This window comes from Lathyrus oleraceus, chromosome 2 (genome assembly GCF_024323335.1).
Source record: "Lathyrus oleraceus cultivar Zhongwan6 chromosome 2, CAAS_Psat_ZW6_1.0, whole genome shotgun sequence".
In the NCBI taxonomy this organism is placed as follows: Eukaryota; Viridiplantae; Streptophyta; class Magnoliopsida; order Fabales; family Fabaceae; genus Lathyrus; species Lathyrus oleraceus.
Window position 1 is genome coordinate 473,342,518 of NC_066580.1, and position 21,265 is coordinate 473,363,782.

Below are 21,265 nucleotides of genomic sequence, written 5' to 3' on the forward strand. Positions count from 1 at the left end.
CGAAGAATCAGCAATATCCGACTGCCGACATCATATGCCCGGAACTGATTATAACACCGCCATTGAAGCTTTGATGTCAGAACAAGACGGCCTCAGAGAAGAGTTTACTGACATGAGACACGAAGTTCTAGGATACATGAGCAGTATGACAAATCAGTTTCACGAGTTGCTAAACCATGTTAACTCTTTTGCTCCTCCGGCCAGAGATCGTGCAGATGGATAGAAATTATTTTTCTTAGTTATTTAGTTTTAAGTTAGATTATTCATTAATGTTATTTAAATTCATGTTCGCATTTGTTTCCCTTTCGCATTTTTGTTTTTCTTTCCAATATTACATTATGATCATTTTATTGAAGCTATTTATTTAATTTTATTATGCAATAGCTATTATGTTCTCTACTGTTGCTACCTGTGACCTATTGAATTATATATGCACTACTATACAAAGTAGAATAGGATGCAGGAGAAATTAAATAGCAGAATAAATCAACCCATAGCAAAACAAAAATAATAACTTACCAGTCACTCTGAAGGACGCTAGCTGGAACCATGCCAAACAGACAGTATGACGAGCGTCACACACTCTGTCACGGACGTCACGCTAAGTACCTGTGACACCCGTCATGCAGCTGTAACGGGCGTAACGCCCTTCAGACTAGGTGAACGTTAAGGAGCCGTTGGAGACGAACGTTACACCCTTTCAACTTTTTACCTTCCCCATTTATTCACATTTACCCACAATTATTCACTTTTCAACCACCTATTTTTCCAACTTCCAAAATGTTTTCCTATAAATACCCACCAAATCTTCCTTCATTCACCACAAACCATTTTCTTCTATCAAATACATTTCTTTTCTTTCCAATTTACCTCTTTCAGTTTATTCATCAGTATGGCGGGTAACTAGAATTTCGGAAATATCATCTTCCGAACCGAAGATGAAAATTATCAAAGGGAGCAATACGAGTGTTTCCAACAGAGAGGCGTCGTCTCCACCAGGTATCCTGATTTTACTTGTTTACAACAATTAGGATTACTCCAAGGTATCGAATGGATGCTCCGTCAAGCCGACTCCAAACCTTAGAATCTCTACCTCCCCTCTTTATGGATATCAGCTACTGTCGATCCAGCCGCCTGATTAAGAACAGAGTAGGCGGAGGATATTATCTTATGGTGAACAACCAGGCAATCCCAAGCGTTATCCTACCCAACATCGCCCTGACCGATGTCACAAACCCCAACCGCCACCTCTATGATCTAAATGCTCCCGAAGCCACCGAGCCTTCACAAGCAAACCCGCCCGCAGACGAGTTTGAAGACATGGAGCAAGGTGATCATGCTCCACTACGCCAAATAAGGGAAAAGAGGGCGCTTATTTTGGCCTATAACAGCGCTTTTAAGCGCCCTCTAAAGTGGCGCTGGCATAGGTAAAGACAGCGCTTTGTTTTCCTGGAGAAAGTGCTGTCTAAAGTGGCCACATTATAGTGCGCTTTCAGAAAAAAGCACCCTCTGGAGTGGTCCATAAAGGGACACCTTAGAGGGCGCTTTCTGGAAAAAGCGCCCTCTAAAATTGTCAATGTAAAGTGTTTAGAGGGCGCTTTCAGGAAAAAACGCCCTCTAAAGTTGTCAATGTAAAGTGTTTAGAGGGTGCTTTCAGGAAAAAGCGCCCTCTAAAGTTGTCAATGTAAAGTGTTTAGAGGGCGCTTTCAGGAAAAAGCGTCCTCTAAAGTTGTCAATGTAAAGTGTTTAGAGGACGCTTTCTGGACAAAGCGCCCTCTAAAGTGTTAGTTATTTTAAAAAAATTTGTTTGAAAAACAGTGGATATTTATTTGGTAACCTGTTCGAATGCTGCAAAAGTGTAAAATTCATATTGATTTCATCCTTTAATCCAATGTTATACACCATTAATCCATTGATATATACAACATGACTCCATTTATATACAACATTAATCCTCCATATATACAACATTAATATATGATTCTTTGATCAACAATATACAACAACATATTCATGATTTAGTAAAAGTACAACAACAATATACAACATATATACAACAACAGCATACAACAACAACATTCCATACATATATGTACAACAATATACAACCTAGCTATATGATTCTTTGATCAACAATGAATTGACACAATTCATCCTTCATTTCATCCAAATGAGCTCTTGAGTAAGATTTGTATTCCTCAAAGTACTACAATTAAGAGAATAAAACATATTCATGATTTAGTAACAAATTAGATGAAATATCTGACAGACATAATTAAATATACAAATACACACGAATATTTAGGGGAATTTCACTTACGCGTCAAACCGTCTTCTTCATACTCGGATATTTACTCCAATCACCCGATAACGAATCGAGATAATACACTATTAGTCTCGAAAGATCCATAGCAACCAACACCCAGTGACCACTGTATCCAAAAGCTGTCTAGTAGTTCTAACCAATACTAAACAAAATAACGCCATCCACCCATGGTGAATAATAGCAAGTGTGCATAATAGGCAGGAGGAACTGCATACAAGATAACATTTTTGTTAAACTAAAGTTTTGTATAGCCTAAAACAAAAACAAGCAAAGGGAATCGAGTAACAAACCTATTGAGACAGATCGAGTACACCTCGCATAACTGAATGGAAAAAAATAGTATCAGAAGGCTTCTAAAATTAAATGAAAACAGTACAAGTTTAGAAAACATTAATTAAGATTAAAAAAGCAAATCATATCATTACGTGTAGCACAAGTTATTGGTCAAACTCTGTAGCTGGTCTGCAGTGAATTTATTTTCATCATACAGCACATGATAATGCGTTGGTCGACTAGTCCCCTGCAAAAAGAACACGTCCAAATGCAAATAACACAGAACTGTCAAAAGGCGATTGAGCAACATTGACCTTTTATGCTATACCCTGATAGATTTCCGTATGCTGGAAAATCATTAATTGTGCCAAACAACATCGCCCTCAAGTTGAAACTTTCTTTCCTATATCCATCATAAACCTCCACACCGGTCTCCCACAAAATCTTTAAATCTTCGATTAAGGGCTTCAAGTACACGTCTATGTCATTCCCTGGTTGTTTAGGTCCAGAAATCAACATAGACAACATCATGTACTTACGCTTCATACATAGCCATGGAGGTAGGTTATAAATCATAATAATCACAGGCCATATACTGTGTGAGATACTCTGGATACCGTGTGGGTTCATTCCATCAGTAGATAATGCCAAGCGAAGGTTTCTTGATTCTTCTCCAAATTCAGGATAATCATTATCAATTTTCAACCACTGTGGTGAATCTGCCGGATGTCGATACTTTCCATCTATAATTCTTTCATCTGCATGCCAGGTCAAGTGTCTTGAATCGGTTTCACTACGAAACATGCGTCTAAATCTCGGAATAACAGGAAAATACCACAAGACTTTTGCTGGAGACAACTTGTTCTTATATCGCGAGACACCGCATTTAGGACACTCATTTAACGATGCATACTCATTTCGAAACAAAACGCAATCGTTTGGACATGCATGTATCTTATCATAGCTCATGCCAATAGAGCACAACATCTTTTTGGTCTCATATGTTCGATTGGGAAGAACATTATCCTCAGGAAGCACATCTTTCAAAAGGGCTAATAACTCTGTGAAACTTTTATCCGACCACCCATTGCCCGCCTTTAAGTTGTACAACTTTAATACCGCAGACAATCTTGTGAATTTAGTGCAACCATCATACAAAGGTTTCTCTGCATCACTTACCAACCTCTCAAACATTTCGGGACAATCCTTAAGATCTCCTTCAAGTGCTTCTGCAATCTCTTCAACTCGATCACAATCGTATCTATCTGCGCCACTATAGTTTGAGGCATAGGTCGTACTATCCCCCGGTTCAACATTCTCGTTACTTTTCTCACCATGCAAATTCCAACATGTATAACTTCGATCAATTCCATGCCTCATTAGATGAGATGTCAACTGAACTGCGTCAACCCGTTTCCCATAACAACAACCCAAGCAAGGACATATCATTCTACTGGGGTCTTCGGCGTGCGCAACGGCAAACTTAACGAATTCTGATACCCCATTCTCGTACTCTCTCGACAATCGATTGGAAGACATCCATGTATTATCCATTACTAATTAGAATAAACAAAAAACAATTTCAGAAGAGTTCAAACACATTCGGACCTAGGTTTCTAATGATACTGGTATTGACACAAAATCATATGTTCATAGGTCGTATAACCCTAACTACTGGGTAATGTAATCCCATTGCATGCGCTATCATGGTCACTAAAAACCAACCGTCAATTTCCTATTGCATGCGCTATCATGGTCGAAACAAACGTGGAAGGAGGAAACACGCAGTAATAATGTAAAACAGAAATTGGGCAAAGCTAAAACAAAGCAATAACATAAAACAGAAATTGGGAAAAGCGTGTACCTTTGATTGGTAGAAGGAGGAAACGCGCAGTAATAATGTAGATCTAACAGAGGTGGAAGGAAAACGCCTTAGAACCCTAACGTGAAAAAGAACGAAAATAACAAAACGCGCAGTATGTTATAATTTTAATGTTTACTAAAGGGGACATTAGAGGGCGCTTGTGGGAAAAAAGCGCCCTCTAAAGGGGGCCTAAGAGGGCGCTTATGAAAGCGCTCTCTAAGGCTTTCCAGAAGCGCTTTATAAGCTGAAAATGCACATGGACTTATAACAGCGCTTCATTAAAGGCGCCCTCTAAGGGTAACCTTAGAGGGCGCTTTATTAAAAGCGCCCTCTAAGGGTAACCTTAGAGGGCGCTTTCTAAAAAGCGCCATGTATTGTTGTCCCTCTATCTCCTCCTTATTTTTTCGTTTCACCTTAGAGGGCGCTTGTGGAAAAAAAGCACCCTCTAAAGGGGGCCTAAGAGGGCGCTTATGAAAGCGCTCTCTAAGGCTTTCCAGAAGCGCTTTATAAGCTGGAAATGCACATGGACTTATAACAGCGCTTTATTAAAAGCGCCCTCTAAGGGTAACCTTAGAGGGCGCTTTCTAAAAAGCGCCATGTATTGTTGTCCCTCTATCTCCTCCTTATTTTTTCGCTTCACCTTAGAGGGCGCTTTGTTACAAAAGCGCCCTCTAAAGTGCGCTGTCTATTGCTCCTTATTTTTCGCTTCACTTTAGAGAGCGCTTTTGTAATAAAGCGCCCTCTAAGGTGCGCTGTCTATTCCAGTTTTTGGCGTAGTGAGTGTAACACCCATCTAAAATACCCCAATAATTAATTAAAACAACAATATATGAATCAGAGTAGATATGCAATTTCAGGGTGTCACACTCGACACTTCACACCATTCACCATAATAACCTGTCATGCTCATTTATTAATCAAAATGAAACATTGCACAATTCGCAGCGGATAGAAATCTAACAACATGCAAACCATGTAACACATTACATGTAAAATTGTTCAACAACCAAAGATGAAAACAAAGTAAAACATCCCGTCCCGATGTTACATATACCAGAGCATGACTCACTAAGGAACTACACTAGACTCTAAGCACTAGCTTCTACTCAATCACTGCTCGTTACCTGAAACATAGTTGTAAGGGTGAGTTCCTCAATCGATATAATAAGCACTATAAAATATCATGTAATGTTAAGTAAATTAACACATTCATCACCCTAATCATATCACACATTCAGCAACGGCAACATTAACTCATAATCATACTCAACACAAACACAAAACACATGTATAATATTGGAATACATCCATTCATATTATACGCCATACATACATTATGTAATGAGACTCCATGCATGCGGTACCGACTATTCGTGAACACATAGTTCAACCTCACCGATCAAACCCAGATACGGCTACCAAGCTCACTAGTCCCACTCATTTGAGACCTAGTGACTCACTCACTAATTCCTCACCATGGGAATTAGCTACCACCATAAAGGCCATGCTATGCACGCTAAATCACCTAGCATGCAACATCAACAACAATCCACAATGGACATATGCTCACACTCTAAGCCATAAACAGTCCATCCACAATTGCATACATAATAGATATATTCACAGCATTATGCATACCATCATACATCATCAGCATATTTATCACAGAATCATATCATGTCATGCCAAATAATAAATCATAGTATTAGCACACTCTACTAATACCTATACTGCTCAAAACAACGGGAAATGATCCCTACTATATCATACATCAGCTAAATTACATCACTCAACTGAAACGACCAAAACTGCACAACAACAGCTCAGAAAAATCAAACTTCTGCCCATACACGTATGCCTCATGCCCATACGCGTATGGCACATTTCCTAGCCAAGCCCATACGCGTATGGCCTGTCTCATACGCGTATGCTATGCGTACCACTTCTCCCATACGCGTACCAACAGAGACAAAACTACGTTAGAACATCATCTTCTTCATTCATACGCGTATGGCCTCACCCCATACGCGTACCACTCACAGGCTACGCGTAAGTACACGCGTATGGCGCGTATCAGCGCCAGTCTCCTCCCCTCCAGGTCATCTCATACGCGTATGGCCTAGTGTCATACGCGTATGACCAGAAACCAAATTCCAGATCTGCTATGGGTTTTCTCTGCTACGAGATTTCTCAGATCCAACCTCCCACAGTCCAATTTTTACACAACATTCGTTCATATTATCTAACACAGATCATACCCATTCAATTTCACAATTTCTAACCTTATTACATCTCATTCCTACGAATTTTCTTCAATTATAAACCCATATCTCATCCATCCATAAGTTCACAATTTGCAACATTCATCATCCTAATTAGAGTAGATTCAATGGCTTATTACTACCCATTACATGTTAACCCATAATACCCATTAAACGACGATAAACCCCCCTTACCTGAGTTAATCCGGCAAATCCTTCTTTGACCTTCAACAATCGTGAATTCTCCTCTTGAGCCCTAGCCTCTTCTTCTCCCTTTCTCAGTTTCTTCTCTGTTTTCACGTGTAAAACCTTTTTACCAAATGGGACTCTTTACTGATTCCAACTTTTTATTCCAATAATAATAATCCAATAATATTCCAATTATTTAATTAAATTAATAAATATACTAATAATAATATATATGAATGGTTTATCTTTTATTTTGAAAAATAATACCCTCTCATTCATATTATCATCATAATATACTATTAACTTAAATTAAATAATTATCATATTTTATCGGGGTGTTACAACTCTCCCCCACTAAAAGAGTTTTCGTCCTCGAAAACATACCTCAAGCGAATAACTCCGGATAAGACTCCTTCATCTGACTCTCAAGTTCCCAAGTCACATTGCCACCCGCTGGTCCTCCCCAAGCTACCTTTACCAAAGCAATCTCTTTACCCCGCAACTGCTTCAACTCTCGATCCTCGATCCTCATAGGTGATGTCTCAACAGTCAGGTTATCTCTCACCTGTACATCATCTACTTGGACCACATGCGACGGATCAGGAATGTACCTCCTCAACTGAGACACATGAAAAACCTCATGCAAATTCGCAAGTGACGGCGGTAAAGCGATACGATAGGCTACCTCCCCTATCCTCTCCAAAATCTGATAAGGACCAATAAATCAAGGTGTCAACTTCTTCGACTTCAAAGCTCGACCAACCCCAGTTATCGGAGTAACACGAAGAAACACATGATCTCCCTCTTGAAACTCAAGTGACTTCCTCCTCTTGTCGTGATAACTCTTCTGACGACTCTGAGCAATCCTCATCTTCTCCTGAATCATCTTAATCTTTTCCGTAGTTTGTTGAACAATCTCCGGTCCAACCACAGCACTCTCACCGGACTCATACCAACATAAAGGTGTCCGACATCTCCTACCATACAAAGCTTCAAACGGTGCCATACCAATGCTCGAATGGAAACTATTGTTGTAGGTAAACTCAATCAAAGGTAAATAACAATCCCAAGCACCTCCCTTTTCCAAAACACAAGCCCTCAAAAGATCCTCCAGTGACTGAATCGTCCTCTCAGTCTGACCATCAGTCTGCGGATGATATGCAGAACTCAATCTCAGCTTAGTTCCCAGAGCCCTCTGCAAACCTTCCCAGAACTTCGATGTAAATCTAGGATCTCTGTCCGAAACAATACTCGACGGAATACCATGCAAACTTACAATTTTCTCAATATACAACTCAGCTAATCTCTCTAACGGATAATCCATTCTGATCGGAATGAAATGAGCCGATTTTGTCAATCTGTCAACAATTACCCAAATAGCTTCAAAATTCTTAATTGTCCTCGGTAAACCAGAAACAAAATCCATACTGATACTATCCCACTTCCACTCTGGAATAGCCAACGGTTGCATTAGCCCAGACGGCTTCTGATGCTCAATCTTTGACTTCTGACAAGTCAAACAAGAATAAACAAAACTCGCAATTTCCCTTTTCATTCCCGGCCACCAAAATAACTTTTTCAAATCATGATACATCTTCGTAGCCCCAGGATGAATACTCAGGCCACTACGATGTCCTTCCTCAAGAATACTCTTCTTAAGTTCGGTAACATCCGGAATACACACCCGATTACCAAATTTCAAAACACCATTCTCATCAACTCTGAATTCACCACCTTGACCTTGATTCACTAGAGTCAACTTATCAACCAAAAGCACATCGGATTTCTGACCCTCTCTAATCTCATCCAGAATACCACTGGTTAACTTCAACATTCCCAATTTAACACTATTGTGAGTACTCTCACACACCAAACTCAAGTCTCTAAACTGCTCAATTAAATCCAATTCCTTAACCATTAACATAGACATATGCAATGATTTCCGACTAAATGCATCAGCCACTACGTTTGCTTTACCCGAATGGTAATTCAAACCAAAGTCATAATCCTTCAGAAACTCTAACCATCTCCTCTGTCTCATATTCAGCTCTTTCTGATCAAACAAATACTTTAAACTTTTATGGTCACTAAAAACCTCAAATCTTGACCCGTACAAGTAATGCCTCCATAACTTCAGAACAAATACCACAGTTGTCAACTCTAAATCGTGTGTCGGATAGTTCCTCTCATGAACCTTCAGTTGTCTCGAAGCATAAGCTACAACCTGCTTATTCTGCATCAAAACACCACCCAAACCCAACAATGAAGCATCACAGTAAACCTCAAATGGTTCCGACGGACTTGGTAATATCAGAATAGGAGCAGTAGTTAACCTTCTCTTTAACTCTTGGAAACCTTCTTCACATGTTGAGTCCCAAACAAACGCTTGCCCCTTTCTAGTCAACATCGTCAACGGTAACGCCAACTTAGAAAATCCCTCAATGAATTTCCTATAATAACCAGCAAGTCCAAGAAAACTCCTTATCTCAGAAACTGACTTCGGAGCTTCCCACTTAGATACCGCTTCTATCTTAGAAGGATCAACAGCAACACCACCTCTTGAAACCACATGACCAAGAAAACTAACCTCTTCTAACCAAAATTCACACTTGGACAGTTTAGCAAATAACTTCTTTTCTCGTAGAACTCCTAAAACCACTCTCAAATGTTCAGCATGCTCTTCTTCAGATTTCGAATACACCAAAATATCGTCAATAAACACCACAACAAACTTGTCTAGGTACGGATGGAAAATCCTATTCATATACTCCATAAATACCCCAGGCGCATTAGTCACACCAAAAGGCATTACAGAATACTCATAATGTCCATACCTTATTCTGAAAGCAGTCTTTTGAATATCCTCAGTTTTCACACGTATCTGATGATACCCCGATCTCAAATCTATTTTGCTGAACACACTCGCACCAACCAACTGATCCATCAAATCATCAATCCTCGGCAAAGGATACCGATTCTTGATCGTCACTTTATTCAGTTGCCTGTAGTCCACACACAACCTCATAGTACCTTCTTTCTTCTTAACTAATAACACTGGTGCGCCCCACGGTGACACACTCGGACGAATAAATTTCTTATCCAACAGATCTTCCAGCTGACTCTTCAATTCAGTTAACTCAACAGCAGACATACGGTACGGAGCCATCGATATCGGCCTAGTACCAGGTACCAAATCAATTGAGAACTCAACTTCACGCTCTGGCGGTAATTCATTCACTTCTTCAGGAAACACATCAGGAAAATCACACACCACGGCTAGATCGCAAATCACCAGTTTATCTTTAGCCTCCAAAGTCGCTAACAGCATAAACAACTCTGCCCCATCTGCTACTGCCTCATTCACCTGCCTTGCTGATAGAAACAAACTCTTTCCTTCTTCAATCTCAGGAAAGATCACAGTCTTATCAAAACAGTTGATATAAACTCGGTTAAACACCAACCAGTTCATACCCAGGATAACATCAATCTGCACTAGTGGAAGACACACGAGGTCCATCCCAAAGTCTCTACCAAAAATACTCAAACGGCAATTTAAACAAACTGAAGTAGTAGTCACTGAACCCTTCGCAGGAGTATCAATCACCATACTCCCATGCATCTCAGATATCTCTAATTTAAGTTTCACCGCACAATCCAAAGATATAAAGGAATGAGTCGCACCTGTGTCAATAATAGCTACAAGAGGAAAGCCATTAATATAACACGTACCTCAGATCAAACGATCATCGGCAGAAGTCTCAGAACCCGATAAAGCAAAGACCTTGCCTCCCGACTGGTTCTCTTTCTTCGGCTTAGGACACTGTGGACTGATATGACCCACCTCTCCACAGTTGAAACAAGTCATAGTCTTCAACCGGCACTCTGCAGCCAGGTGACCACCTTTCCCACACTTGAAACACTTCTTCTCAGTACTGGTACACTCATGGATACGATGTCCAGCCTGACCACATCGGTAACACTTAGCAGGGGCACTAGAGTCTCCCCCACTAGGTCTTTTCATCCCACTCTGTCTCTGGAAACCTTTGCCAGCTGCATATGGTTTCCCACGATCATTCTGATTCTTGCCTTTCCTATCAACCCTCTGCTGATAGCTCTCCGCTCTGGCCTTGGTATCCTGTTCAAAAATCCTGCAACAGTCAACCAAGTCAGAAAACACTCTAATCCGCTGATACCCAATAGCCTGCTTGATCTCGGGACGTAACCCGTTCTCAAACTTCACACATTTTGAAAATTCCCCAGTAGCCTCATCATAGGGAGTGTAATACTTCGACAGCTCTGTGAACTTAGCAGCATACTCAGTAACAGACCGGTTGCCCTGCTTCAATTCTAAGAACTCTATCTCTTTCTTTCCTATGACATCCTCTGGAAAGTACTTCCTCAGGAATCTCTCTCTGAACACCGCCCAAGTGATCTCAGCACTCCCAGCAGCTTCCAACTCAGTGCGGGCAGCAACCCACCAATCATCTGCTTCCTCTGACAGCATATGCGTACCGAACCTGACCTTCTGGTTATCGGCACACTCAGTCACTCGGAAGATCCTCTCGATCTCCTTCAACCACTTCTGAGCACCATCTGGATCGTATGCTCCCTTGAACATTGGAGGATTGTTCTTCTGGAACTCACTCAGTTGACGAGCAGCTCCCAATCCCACAACATTCGGATTCCCTCCAAGTACTCCAGCTAGCATACCCAGAGCCTCAGCAATCACAGCATCGTCTCTACCTCTTCCAGCCATCTCTAAGTTAATCCAACAAGCTAAAACAATAAGTACTGATAGGGTTACACAACACCTATCACATACAGGGAAACAGAATAATTACGACTCGACTCGACCGACTATGCTCTGATACCACTAATGTAACACCCATCTAAAATACCCCAATAATTAATTAAAACAACAATATATGAATCAGAGTAGATATGCAATTTCAGGGTGTCACATTCGACACTTCACACCATTCACCATAATAACCTGTCATGCTCATTTATTAATCAAAATGAAACATTGCACAATTCGCAGCGGATAGAAATCTAACAACATGCAAACCATGTAACACATTACATGTAAAATTGTTCAACAACCAAAGATGAAAACAAAGTAAAACATCCCGTCCCGATGTTACATATACCAGAGCATGACTCACTAAGGAACTACACTAGACTCCAAGCACTAGCTTCTACTCAATCACTGCTCGTTACCTGAAACATAGTTGTAAGGGTGAGTTCCTCAATCGATATAATAAGCATTATAAAATATCATGTAATGTTAAGTAAATTAACACATTCATCACCCTAATCATATCACACATTCAGCAACGGCAACATCAACTCATAATCATACTCAACACAAACACAAAACACACGTATAATATTGGAATACATCCATTCATATTATACGCCATACATACATTATGTAATGAGACTCCATGCATGCGGTACCGACTATTCGTGAACACATAGTTCAACCTCACCGATCAAACCCAGATACGGCTACCAAGCTCACTAGTCCCACTCATTTGAGACCTAGTGACTCACTCACTAATTCCTCATCATGGGAATTAGCTACCACCATAAAGGCCATGCTATGCACGCTAAATCACCTAGCATGCAACATCAACAACAATCCACAATGGACATATGCTCACACTCTAAGCCATAAACAGTCCATCCACAATTGCATACATAATAGATATATTCACAACATTATGCATACCATCATACATCATCAGCATATTTATCACAGAATCATATCATGTCATGCCAAATAATAAATCACAGTATTAGCACACTCTACTAATACCTATACTGCTCAAAACAACGGGAAATGATCCCTACTATATCATACATCAACTAAATTACATCACTCAACTGAAACGACCAAAACTGCACAACAACAGCTCAGAAAAATCAAACTTCTGCCCATACACGTATGCCTCATGCCCATACGCGTATGACACATTTCCTAGCCAAGCCCATACGCGTATGGCCTGTCTCATACGCGTATGCTATGCGTACCACTTCTCCCATACGCGTACCAACAGAGACAAAACTACGTTAGAACATCATCTTCTTCATTCATACGCGTATGGCCTCACCCCATACGCGTACCACTCACAGGCTACGCGTAAGTACACGCGTATGGCGCGTATCAGCGCTAGTCTCCTCCCCTCCAGGCCATCTCATACGCGTATGGCCTAGTGTCATACGCGTATGACCAGAAACCAAATTCCAGATCTGCTATGGGTTTTCTCTGCTACGAGATTTCTCAGATCCAACCTCCCACAGTCCAATTTTTACACAACATTCGTTCATATTATCTAACACAGATCATACCCATTCAATTTCACAATTTCTAACCTTATTACATCTCATTCCTACGAATTTTCTTCAATTATAAACCCATATCTCATCCATCCATAAGTTCACAATTTGCAACATTCATCATCCTAATTAGAGTAGATTCAATGGCTTATTACTACCCATTACATGTTAACCTATAATACCCATTAAACGACGATAAACCCCCCTTACCTGAGTTAATCCGGCAAATCCTTCTTTGACCTTCAACAATCGTGAATTCTCCTCTTGAGCCCTAGCCTCTTCTTCTCCCTTTCTCAGTTTCTTCTCTGTTTTCACGTGTAAAACCTTTTTACCAAATGGGACTCTTTACTGATTCCAACTTTTTATTCCAATAATAATAATCCAATAATATTCCAATTATTTAATTAAATTAATAAATATACTAATAATAATATATATGAATGGTTTATCTTTTATTTTGAAAAATAATACCCTCTCATTCATATTATCATCATAATATACTATTAACTTAAATTAAATAATTATCATATTTTATCGGGGTGTTACAGTGAGCTCCTGCACAACAATCTGTCCCGCTCAACCACTCCGATGCTGCAGCTGGCCCATCCTCACGTCGTCGACGACGAAGGCCTGCAACCAACGACGACATCATGGATGCAATTGATGGTATGCAAGCACAGAATCTCGAAATGATGCAAATGATGCGCCAAATGCAAGAACAACAGGAAGCGAGGAATACAATTACTGATCAGCGGTTCGCTGATTTGCTTAGCAGGTTTGACAACTTAGAGGTACATCAACGATCACCAGGTCCAAGAACCAGAGGCGGAAGGCAACCTTAGTTGTAGTTTCTTTTCCCTTTCCCTATTGTATTTCATTTCCTTAAAACATTGGGGACAATGTTTAATTTAAGTATGGGGGGAAAACTTGTTCTTTCTATTTCCATTTTTTTTCAAGTATGTACCTTTCCTTTCATTGTTATTTCCCTTTTAATTATAAATATATATATATATATATATATATATATATATATATATATATATATATATATTTAGATTTATTTTAAGTTAAGTCCCGAGTGTGAACAATTTCTATTATCTATCCCCTCAAATTTTCATGAGCCACAACAAAAATTCAACACCCAATAAGTATAAAGGTTGCTCATTTTATCGAACTTGAGACGAATTAAGACAAAAACTACTACCGCCAAACACTCTAAACAAACCTCAACACGTTAGATCAGGATAAGTACCTATTATACCAATCCCTTGAACTTTTAGTTTTATAGTAACCCCGAGTAGTTTATACAAGAAGTCAGCACCATCTTAATAGCAAACTACGTGGAGGGCCGATGAAAATAAGTGAATGATTCCTAAAGTAACATAAAAAAAATATATCAAGAAATGCACTAATTAAGTTAGGTGATCCTTACCAGATCAGTTAATCTAAAGGTTGCAGATCATACAAAAGCATAAGATGAAAGATCCATTATGAGTTGGTTCAGCAGGTATCTGGTACTGAACTTGGTAGGGCAGACTACGGTCCGATCCCCCGCAATTTGCAATGGATTGAATAACGAAGTTATCCGACTTATGTACCAGAGCTTCAAGCTAAAACGGGAATCAGAATCACTAACCGGTTACTCCACTATGTGCGCGAAAAGATAAAGGGCTTAATGTGATTTCGCTAGAATGAAAACGGGTGAAATAAGAGTAAAGGAACTAGGATAGCTATCATAGTGTACTTGAACTGATTTGCATAAGGCAGGGTTATCTAGGTTGTGACGGTGGTTGTTGATGTCAAGATTTAACTTAAGTTACCTCTAAACAAAGTTTACATGCAACCTAATACGAATTGACGTGTGTTTTGAAATTTCATCTGGCTAAAACCTTTAACGAGTTCTATACTGTATTTTGCTTGAGGACAAGCAAAGATCTAAGTATGGGGGAGTTTGATAACGTGAAATTATATCATATTTTAGGACTTAATTCAATTAAATTATATTATTATTTATTTCAATTTACTTCATTTTATTAGATATTACGCGGTATTTCCTTTCTATTTGTCTCAGGTGATCTATTTGAAGCAAAAGTAAAAAAAGGAAGAAAAGGAGGTGCAAAAAGGAATGAAAAGAAACAAATAGCAAAAGCCAAGCCCAGCCCAAAGAAGACACAGGCGTTGTGCCTGTGACGAGCGTCACAGAGGCTGTGACGAGCGTCACGCCTTGCACACTCCTGTAACGAACGTCACACCATTCCTACATTTTTGGCACCAGGAACGCGTTGAACCTATCTGCACGCTTGACTCTTTTTCAAAGTAATGGCTATATTTACGGAAGATGTTTTGAAAACCGTTACGGAAGGCACCAATATAAATAGCTACTTTCAAAACCTGCAGAAGGGACGCTTTTTTCCAGATTTCGGCAGTTTCCAATTTTCTTTTTCTCAGCAGCTTAGGCATACCTTTTACATACTACTTTTGCAACTTTTATTATTTTCTTTTGGCAATTCTATTTTCTTCTCTAGCACTAAATTAGTTTTTCACATAATAGTTTCTACACCGGAAACTATTGTGTACCTTTTCACCGGATCTAACCTTACGTTAGAATCTAGTTTTTTTTTATTCCTTCGTTTTAATTTGTTGGTTAATTGAAGAATTCAAGAACAAATCCTACCGGCTTGTGGTGGAGTGTTCAAGACTACTGTTTAAATTATTCAGGTTCTTTAATTATTGTTTAATGCTTTGTTTTATTATTTATTTATATTATTTGCTTGAGATGAGTCTGTTTATGCATGATATTTATTTAAGTCTGTTTAGCATGTTTGGCTAATTTATCTAGGTATCGGTATGTAAAGTAAGCGGAATGAAGGAATCAAAATTAAGTTGGTTTATCTAAAGTTTAAAATTAAAATCACTCTTTTTACGGTCTCAATTTACAGGTTTAATAACAAGGTTTTTGTACGAAAGTAAAAGACATACAGAAGTTAAAATCAATAGAGCGAGAGTTTGAGGTTTTAACTGGACAGTGTAAATTGGACATTAATTCTAGATCAGGGCGAGAGCAATTTTTAGAGTTAATTAAATTCTAATCTTTTCCAAAAAGTATTTTTAAAGATTGAATGTGAGGACGAGAGTTAAGCATTCGAATTTAATTATATAACCTAAATCAACAAAGCGAGAGTTTGAGACAAGGGTGTTTAAACGGTTAGTGTTTTCTTAAAAAGAGTTTCTACGGACTTTATTGCTTTCAAAAAATGGTTTTTGACTTAATTATAAGTGACAACTACGTTAACATAAAATCATGGTTTATTCAACAGAGCGAGAGTTTGAGATAAAACTTTTAATCAATAAAGTCAACTGAAAAGATTTGTTTTAAAACCAAGGGACCGACAAAGAATTGATTCCTTAATTACGACGAACTGCATACCGATATCCGCTTTATTAATATTTAATCTAGATCTTAGTTTAGTTTTTAGCTTTTCCCCAAACAATCAAACATTATCCACCTTAGCTTTACGAAGTAACCTTAGATAACGGTATATCGATTCATAAGTCCCTGTGGGATCGATATCTTTTAAAACTACGCGATAGAACTGTGCACTTGCAGTTTGTACCCCAATTCGACTCATAAAGTCGAGCGATCAGATGTCAGACCCGATGTCAAGACATGCGTATACAGAACATTCAGTATGAATGTTATGTATTTTGTGATTGCGCTTTTCATGCTAATTTGTGTGTGATTGACGTGGAGATTGAACACGTCATTCAAGCAGTAATTAAAACCAGATTGATTTATTTTCCAATAAGATATGATCAGCCGTTAAGAAGATACGAAAGGAAAATAGATTTAGGGTTTTGTGATGTTCAAGCCCATTCAAAAGCTTCTATTTAAAGGGCATGGAAAACCTGGTTTTAGCACACAAGAAAAACGAACGAAATAGTGAGAGAGAATAAGGGTTTTAGTCTTGTGTGTGCTTGTATATTGTGAGCCATTCATTCATCCTATTGATGATTGAATTGGATTGACTTTTGTGTTGTAATTTGTCCACTCTAAGCTTTAAAGCATGAGTGTGTGTTTACTTGGTTGAAGCTTTTAAGCAAGACCAAGTATGTGTTCTTGAAGAGTGTCTTCTTTCATTTAATATTTGTTTTTACATCACTGCTGTGATTGAGGGGGAGTGAGTAGGGTCTCTTATCTAAGAGTTCTTAGATATAAATCACACGGGTAGAGATTAGGTGAAAAGAATGTAACTTGAAGTTGTTTACCGAGAGTCTTTGAACTAATTATATTTAGTGGATTTCCTTCCTGGCTTGGTAGCCCCCAGACGTGGGTGAGTTTGCACCGAATTGGGTTAACAATTTCTTGTGTCACTTGTACTATTGTTCTTTATCTTTTATCCTGTTCATATTGTTCAGATATTAGTGTCGTGATATTACCTTTGACATCTCATATCTGATACCAGAATTTCAGGAATAACCAAGAAATATACATTTATCATTCTTTTCATCAAACTTACATAAATTGTCCTTGCCTTTGTTTGAGACCAAGCACCTGCACCCAAAAATGTGTAGATGAGAGATATTTGACTTTCTTCCTTTATAGAGTTCACATGGAGTTTTTTTCAAGATTAATCTAATCATTACTTGGTTGCTTACATAACAAGATGTACTTACCGCATCGACCCAAAGTTATTTTGGTAGACCTTATTCACTTAGAATTATTCTTTCAAGCTCCTCCAATGATCTATTTTTTCTTTCAACCACATCATTTTATTGGGATGTTCTTGGTGCAGAAAATTGTGTGAGATACCATTTTCATCGCAAAAATCTTCAAAAGATGAGTTTTGAAAATCTCCTCCATGATCACTTCCAATTGATACTATCTTTGATGATTTCTCATTTTGGACTAGATTAGAATTTTTTAAAATTGTTTGAAAGCTTCATATTTATAAGCCAAGAATATAGTCCAAGTAAATCTTAAATAATCGTCAACAATTACTAGTCCATAAGAGTTACCACAAAATCCTTTAGTCCTTGAGGGACCAAAAAGATCCATGTGTATTAATTTAAGGGGTCTTGATGTTGAAACAATATTTTTGGGTTTAAATGATATCTTAATTTTCTTACCTTTTTGACAAGCATCACACAATTTCTCTTTGATGAATTTCATCTTTGGTAAACCAACAACAAAATCATGTTTGATTAATTTGACAAAGTCATGCATCATTCTTATTATTTACCATAAGATATTTTAACTTCAAAGATAAATCATCAAAAGATATCATAAAGATATTAATAATTCTCTTACCAATGAATTCCACTTCTTGAGATATCTCATATTGTATAATACAAGTATCTTTATTAAAATTTATCTTGAGGCCTTTACCATATAATTAACTTATGCTCAAAATGTTATGCTTTATACCATCAACATATAAGACATCTTCAATGGTGGTAAAGGGTGGAATATCTACTTTTCCAATGCCAAGAATCCTTCCGGTCCTTTGTTATTGTATCCATTGGTGACAAATCCTTTGGATTTTAGAGTTAGGGATGAAAACTTCGATTTGTCTCTGATCATGTGTTTGGATCAACCATTATCTAGATACCACATTTTGGTTGTGGTCTTTAGGTATACCTATAAAACAAGTTAAAATTTGTTAGGTACCCAATGTGCTTTGGGTCCTTGTTGTTTAGTTCCTTACTTGACCCATACATGCTCACCATTAGGAACACCAAAGTTTCTTATATAGCAAGCATTAGGGGTATGGCCTTTTGTATTGCAATAAAAATATGTAGGTTTAACAAAATTCTTGTTTTATAGACATATGAATTATTGTTAACATAGGACTTCTTAGGATGAATTTCAACTTGCACTTTCCTTGGTTCCACATTGTTGAATCTATTGTTAGCCTTAATAAAGATAGTTTTTCTTATACTTGGTTTATCGGATTTAGAGTATCCAAGCTCACATTTATCATTAAAGTGCCTTTGTTTGATTAACACACTTTCTGAACTAGTTTGTCCTTTCTCATTTTTCTTTAAGACTTGGTTCAATTCAACAATTTTTTATTCAAGCGATTCATATTTATTACATACGGAATTTTTTACTATGTCTAATTCCACTTTCATATCATTAGCCTTACTCTCTAGAGATATTATTATTTTCTTTTGTTTTAAACATGTTCTAGAAAGATCCATACATTCCTCATGCAAATCAAGAAAGAAATTTTGCAATTCATCATATGATGATTTACTATTTGTTTCAAAACTACTAACCTCCTTTTCTTCATCACCAGAATGGTGTGAAGCCATCAATGGGAACTTTGCTCTTTCTTCATTTTCTGAATTGGAAGGTGAATTTACTTCGTTATCCTCCCATGAAATGTAGGTATTCCTTGGTTGGAAGTCCTTCTTTCCTATGAAACCATTTTTATTTTTAAGAGACGAACAACTGGCTTTGATATGAACTTGTTTTCTGTATTCAAACCTTGTGAAGTTTTGGTTTGATGTTGAGGTCTCACTTTTCTTTGAAAACCTTCTTCTTTGTCCAAATCTTATAGTCTTTTCTTTCTTGAGGAGTTTTCTAAACTTTTTTACTAGTATGGTAATATTTTTCTCATCCTCTGAATCATCATATTGCATTATTTCCTTTGAATCCATTTAAAAAAAATATGTTTGTGATTCTTTTCTTGATCTTCATATTTTTCTAGCCCTCCAAAGTCTAACTCATGTTCTTGAATTTTTCCGAATAATATCGTCGAAGATATTTTAGAAAGACTTTTCTTCTCCGAGATAGTTGTTACCTTTGGTTGTCATGCTCTTGTTAATGATATAAGAAATTATATATTTAATTCATCATTTGTTAAAGTTTTTCCAAGTGTCATCAAATGGTTTGTCAAGTGTGCAAATCTCTGTTACAAATCAAGAATATTCTCTTCGGGTTGCATTCTAAACATCTCATATTCTTGGGATAAAGTCTTTATTTTTGATTTTTTTCACTTCCTTTGCTCCTTAATGTGTTGCTTCTAATGTATCCTGATTTCCTTGATTGTTTTGCAATATGACACTCAGAAAAATTCATCCATTTCTATGACATATGCAATTATATTCTTTGCCTTCTTATCATACAACACATTATTTTTGGTATCATTAGTGTGAGAACTTTTTACCTTTGGTTGACCTACACCATTTATAATAGTTGTAAGAATGAAAGGCCCATGCTTGAGAGCATTCCATACTCAAACTCATTGTGCTTCTAAGAACATTTGTATATTAATTTCCCAGAAATCATAGTATTAACCAAAAAACACGGTGGTTTGTTGTGCTTCTCTTGAATACAACTTATATAGATCATGAAACATTGTTAGGAAAAGATGCACGAGTTTTTGAAATAAACCATGAAGCATATCAATGTGTTGGAAACATTTTGATTTGAAAAAAAATGTATTGCTTCAGTATGACATTCAAATACCATAATGTGGTAATTGAATACCACATCACCAACGTTAAAAAATATCAAATTTTGAATACTAGTATTCGAATACCAATAAGTGGTAATCAAATACCACTTTTTTAAAAGTGAAAAATTCTTCATTTTTTCAACTAATAATTGAATACCATATATTGGTATTTGAGTACCACTATGCCATTTTACTTAAAATTGCATTTTAAAGTATGGAACAATGCATGAATATGAATTAATGCAAGAAAGATGTATATGAAGTGAGAAATGATTTTTTTGACCAATTGAATGTGTTATAGTATGGATTGAAACATGTGCCTTAGTTATGCTTCCATTGATTTAAACTTCACCTAATTCTTGATCAGAGATTCATTTGTGACATGAGTATATAATTTGGTTTTCTTCTTTGAGAGATTTTGTCTTCATCAAAAAAAATTGATATAAGATGCATTTACATATTTTTCCGTGTATGGGTCTAGTTTTGGTGATTGCTTATACAATCTTGAGAAAGTTCCTGAAAGATGTGTGAAAGTTAATTTGATATT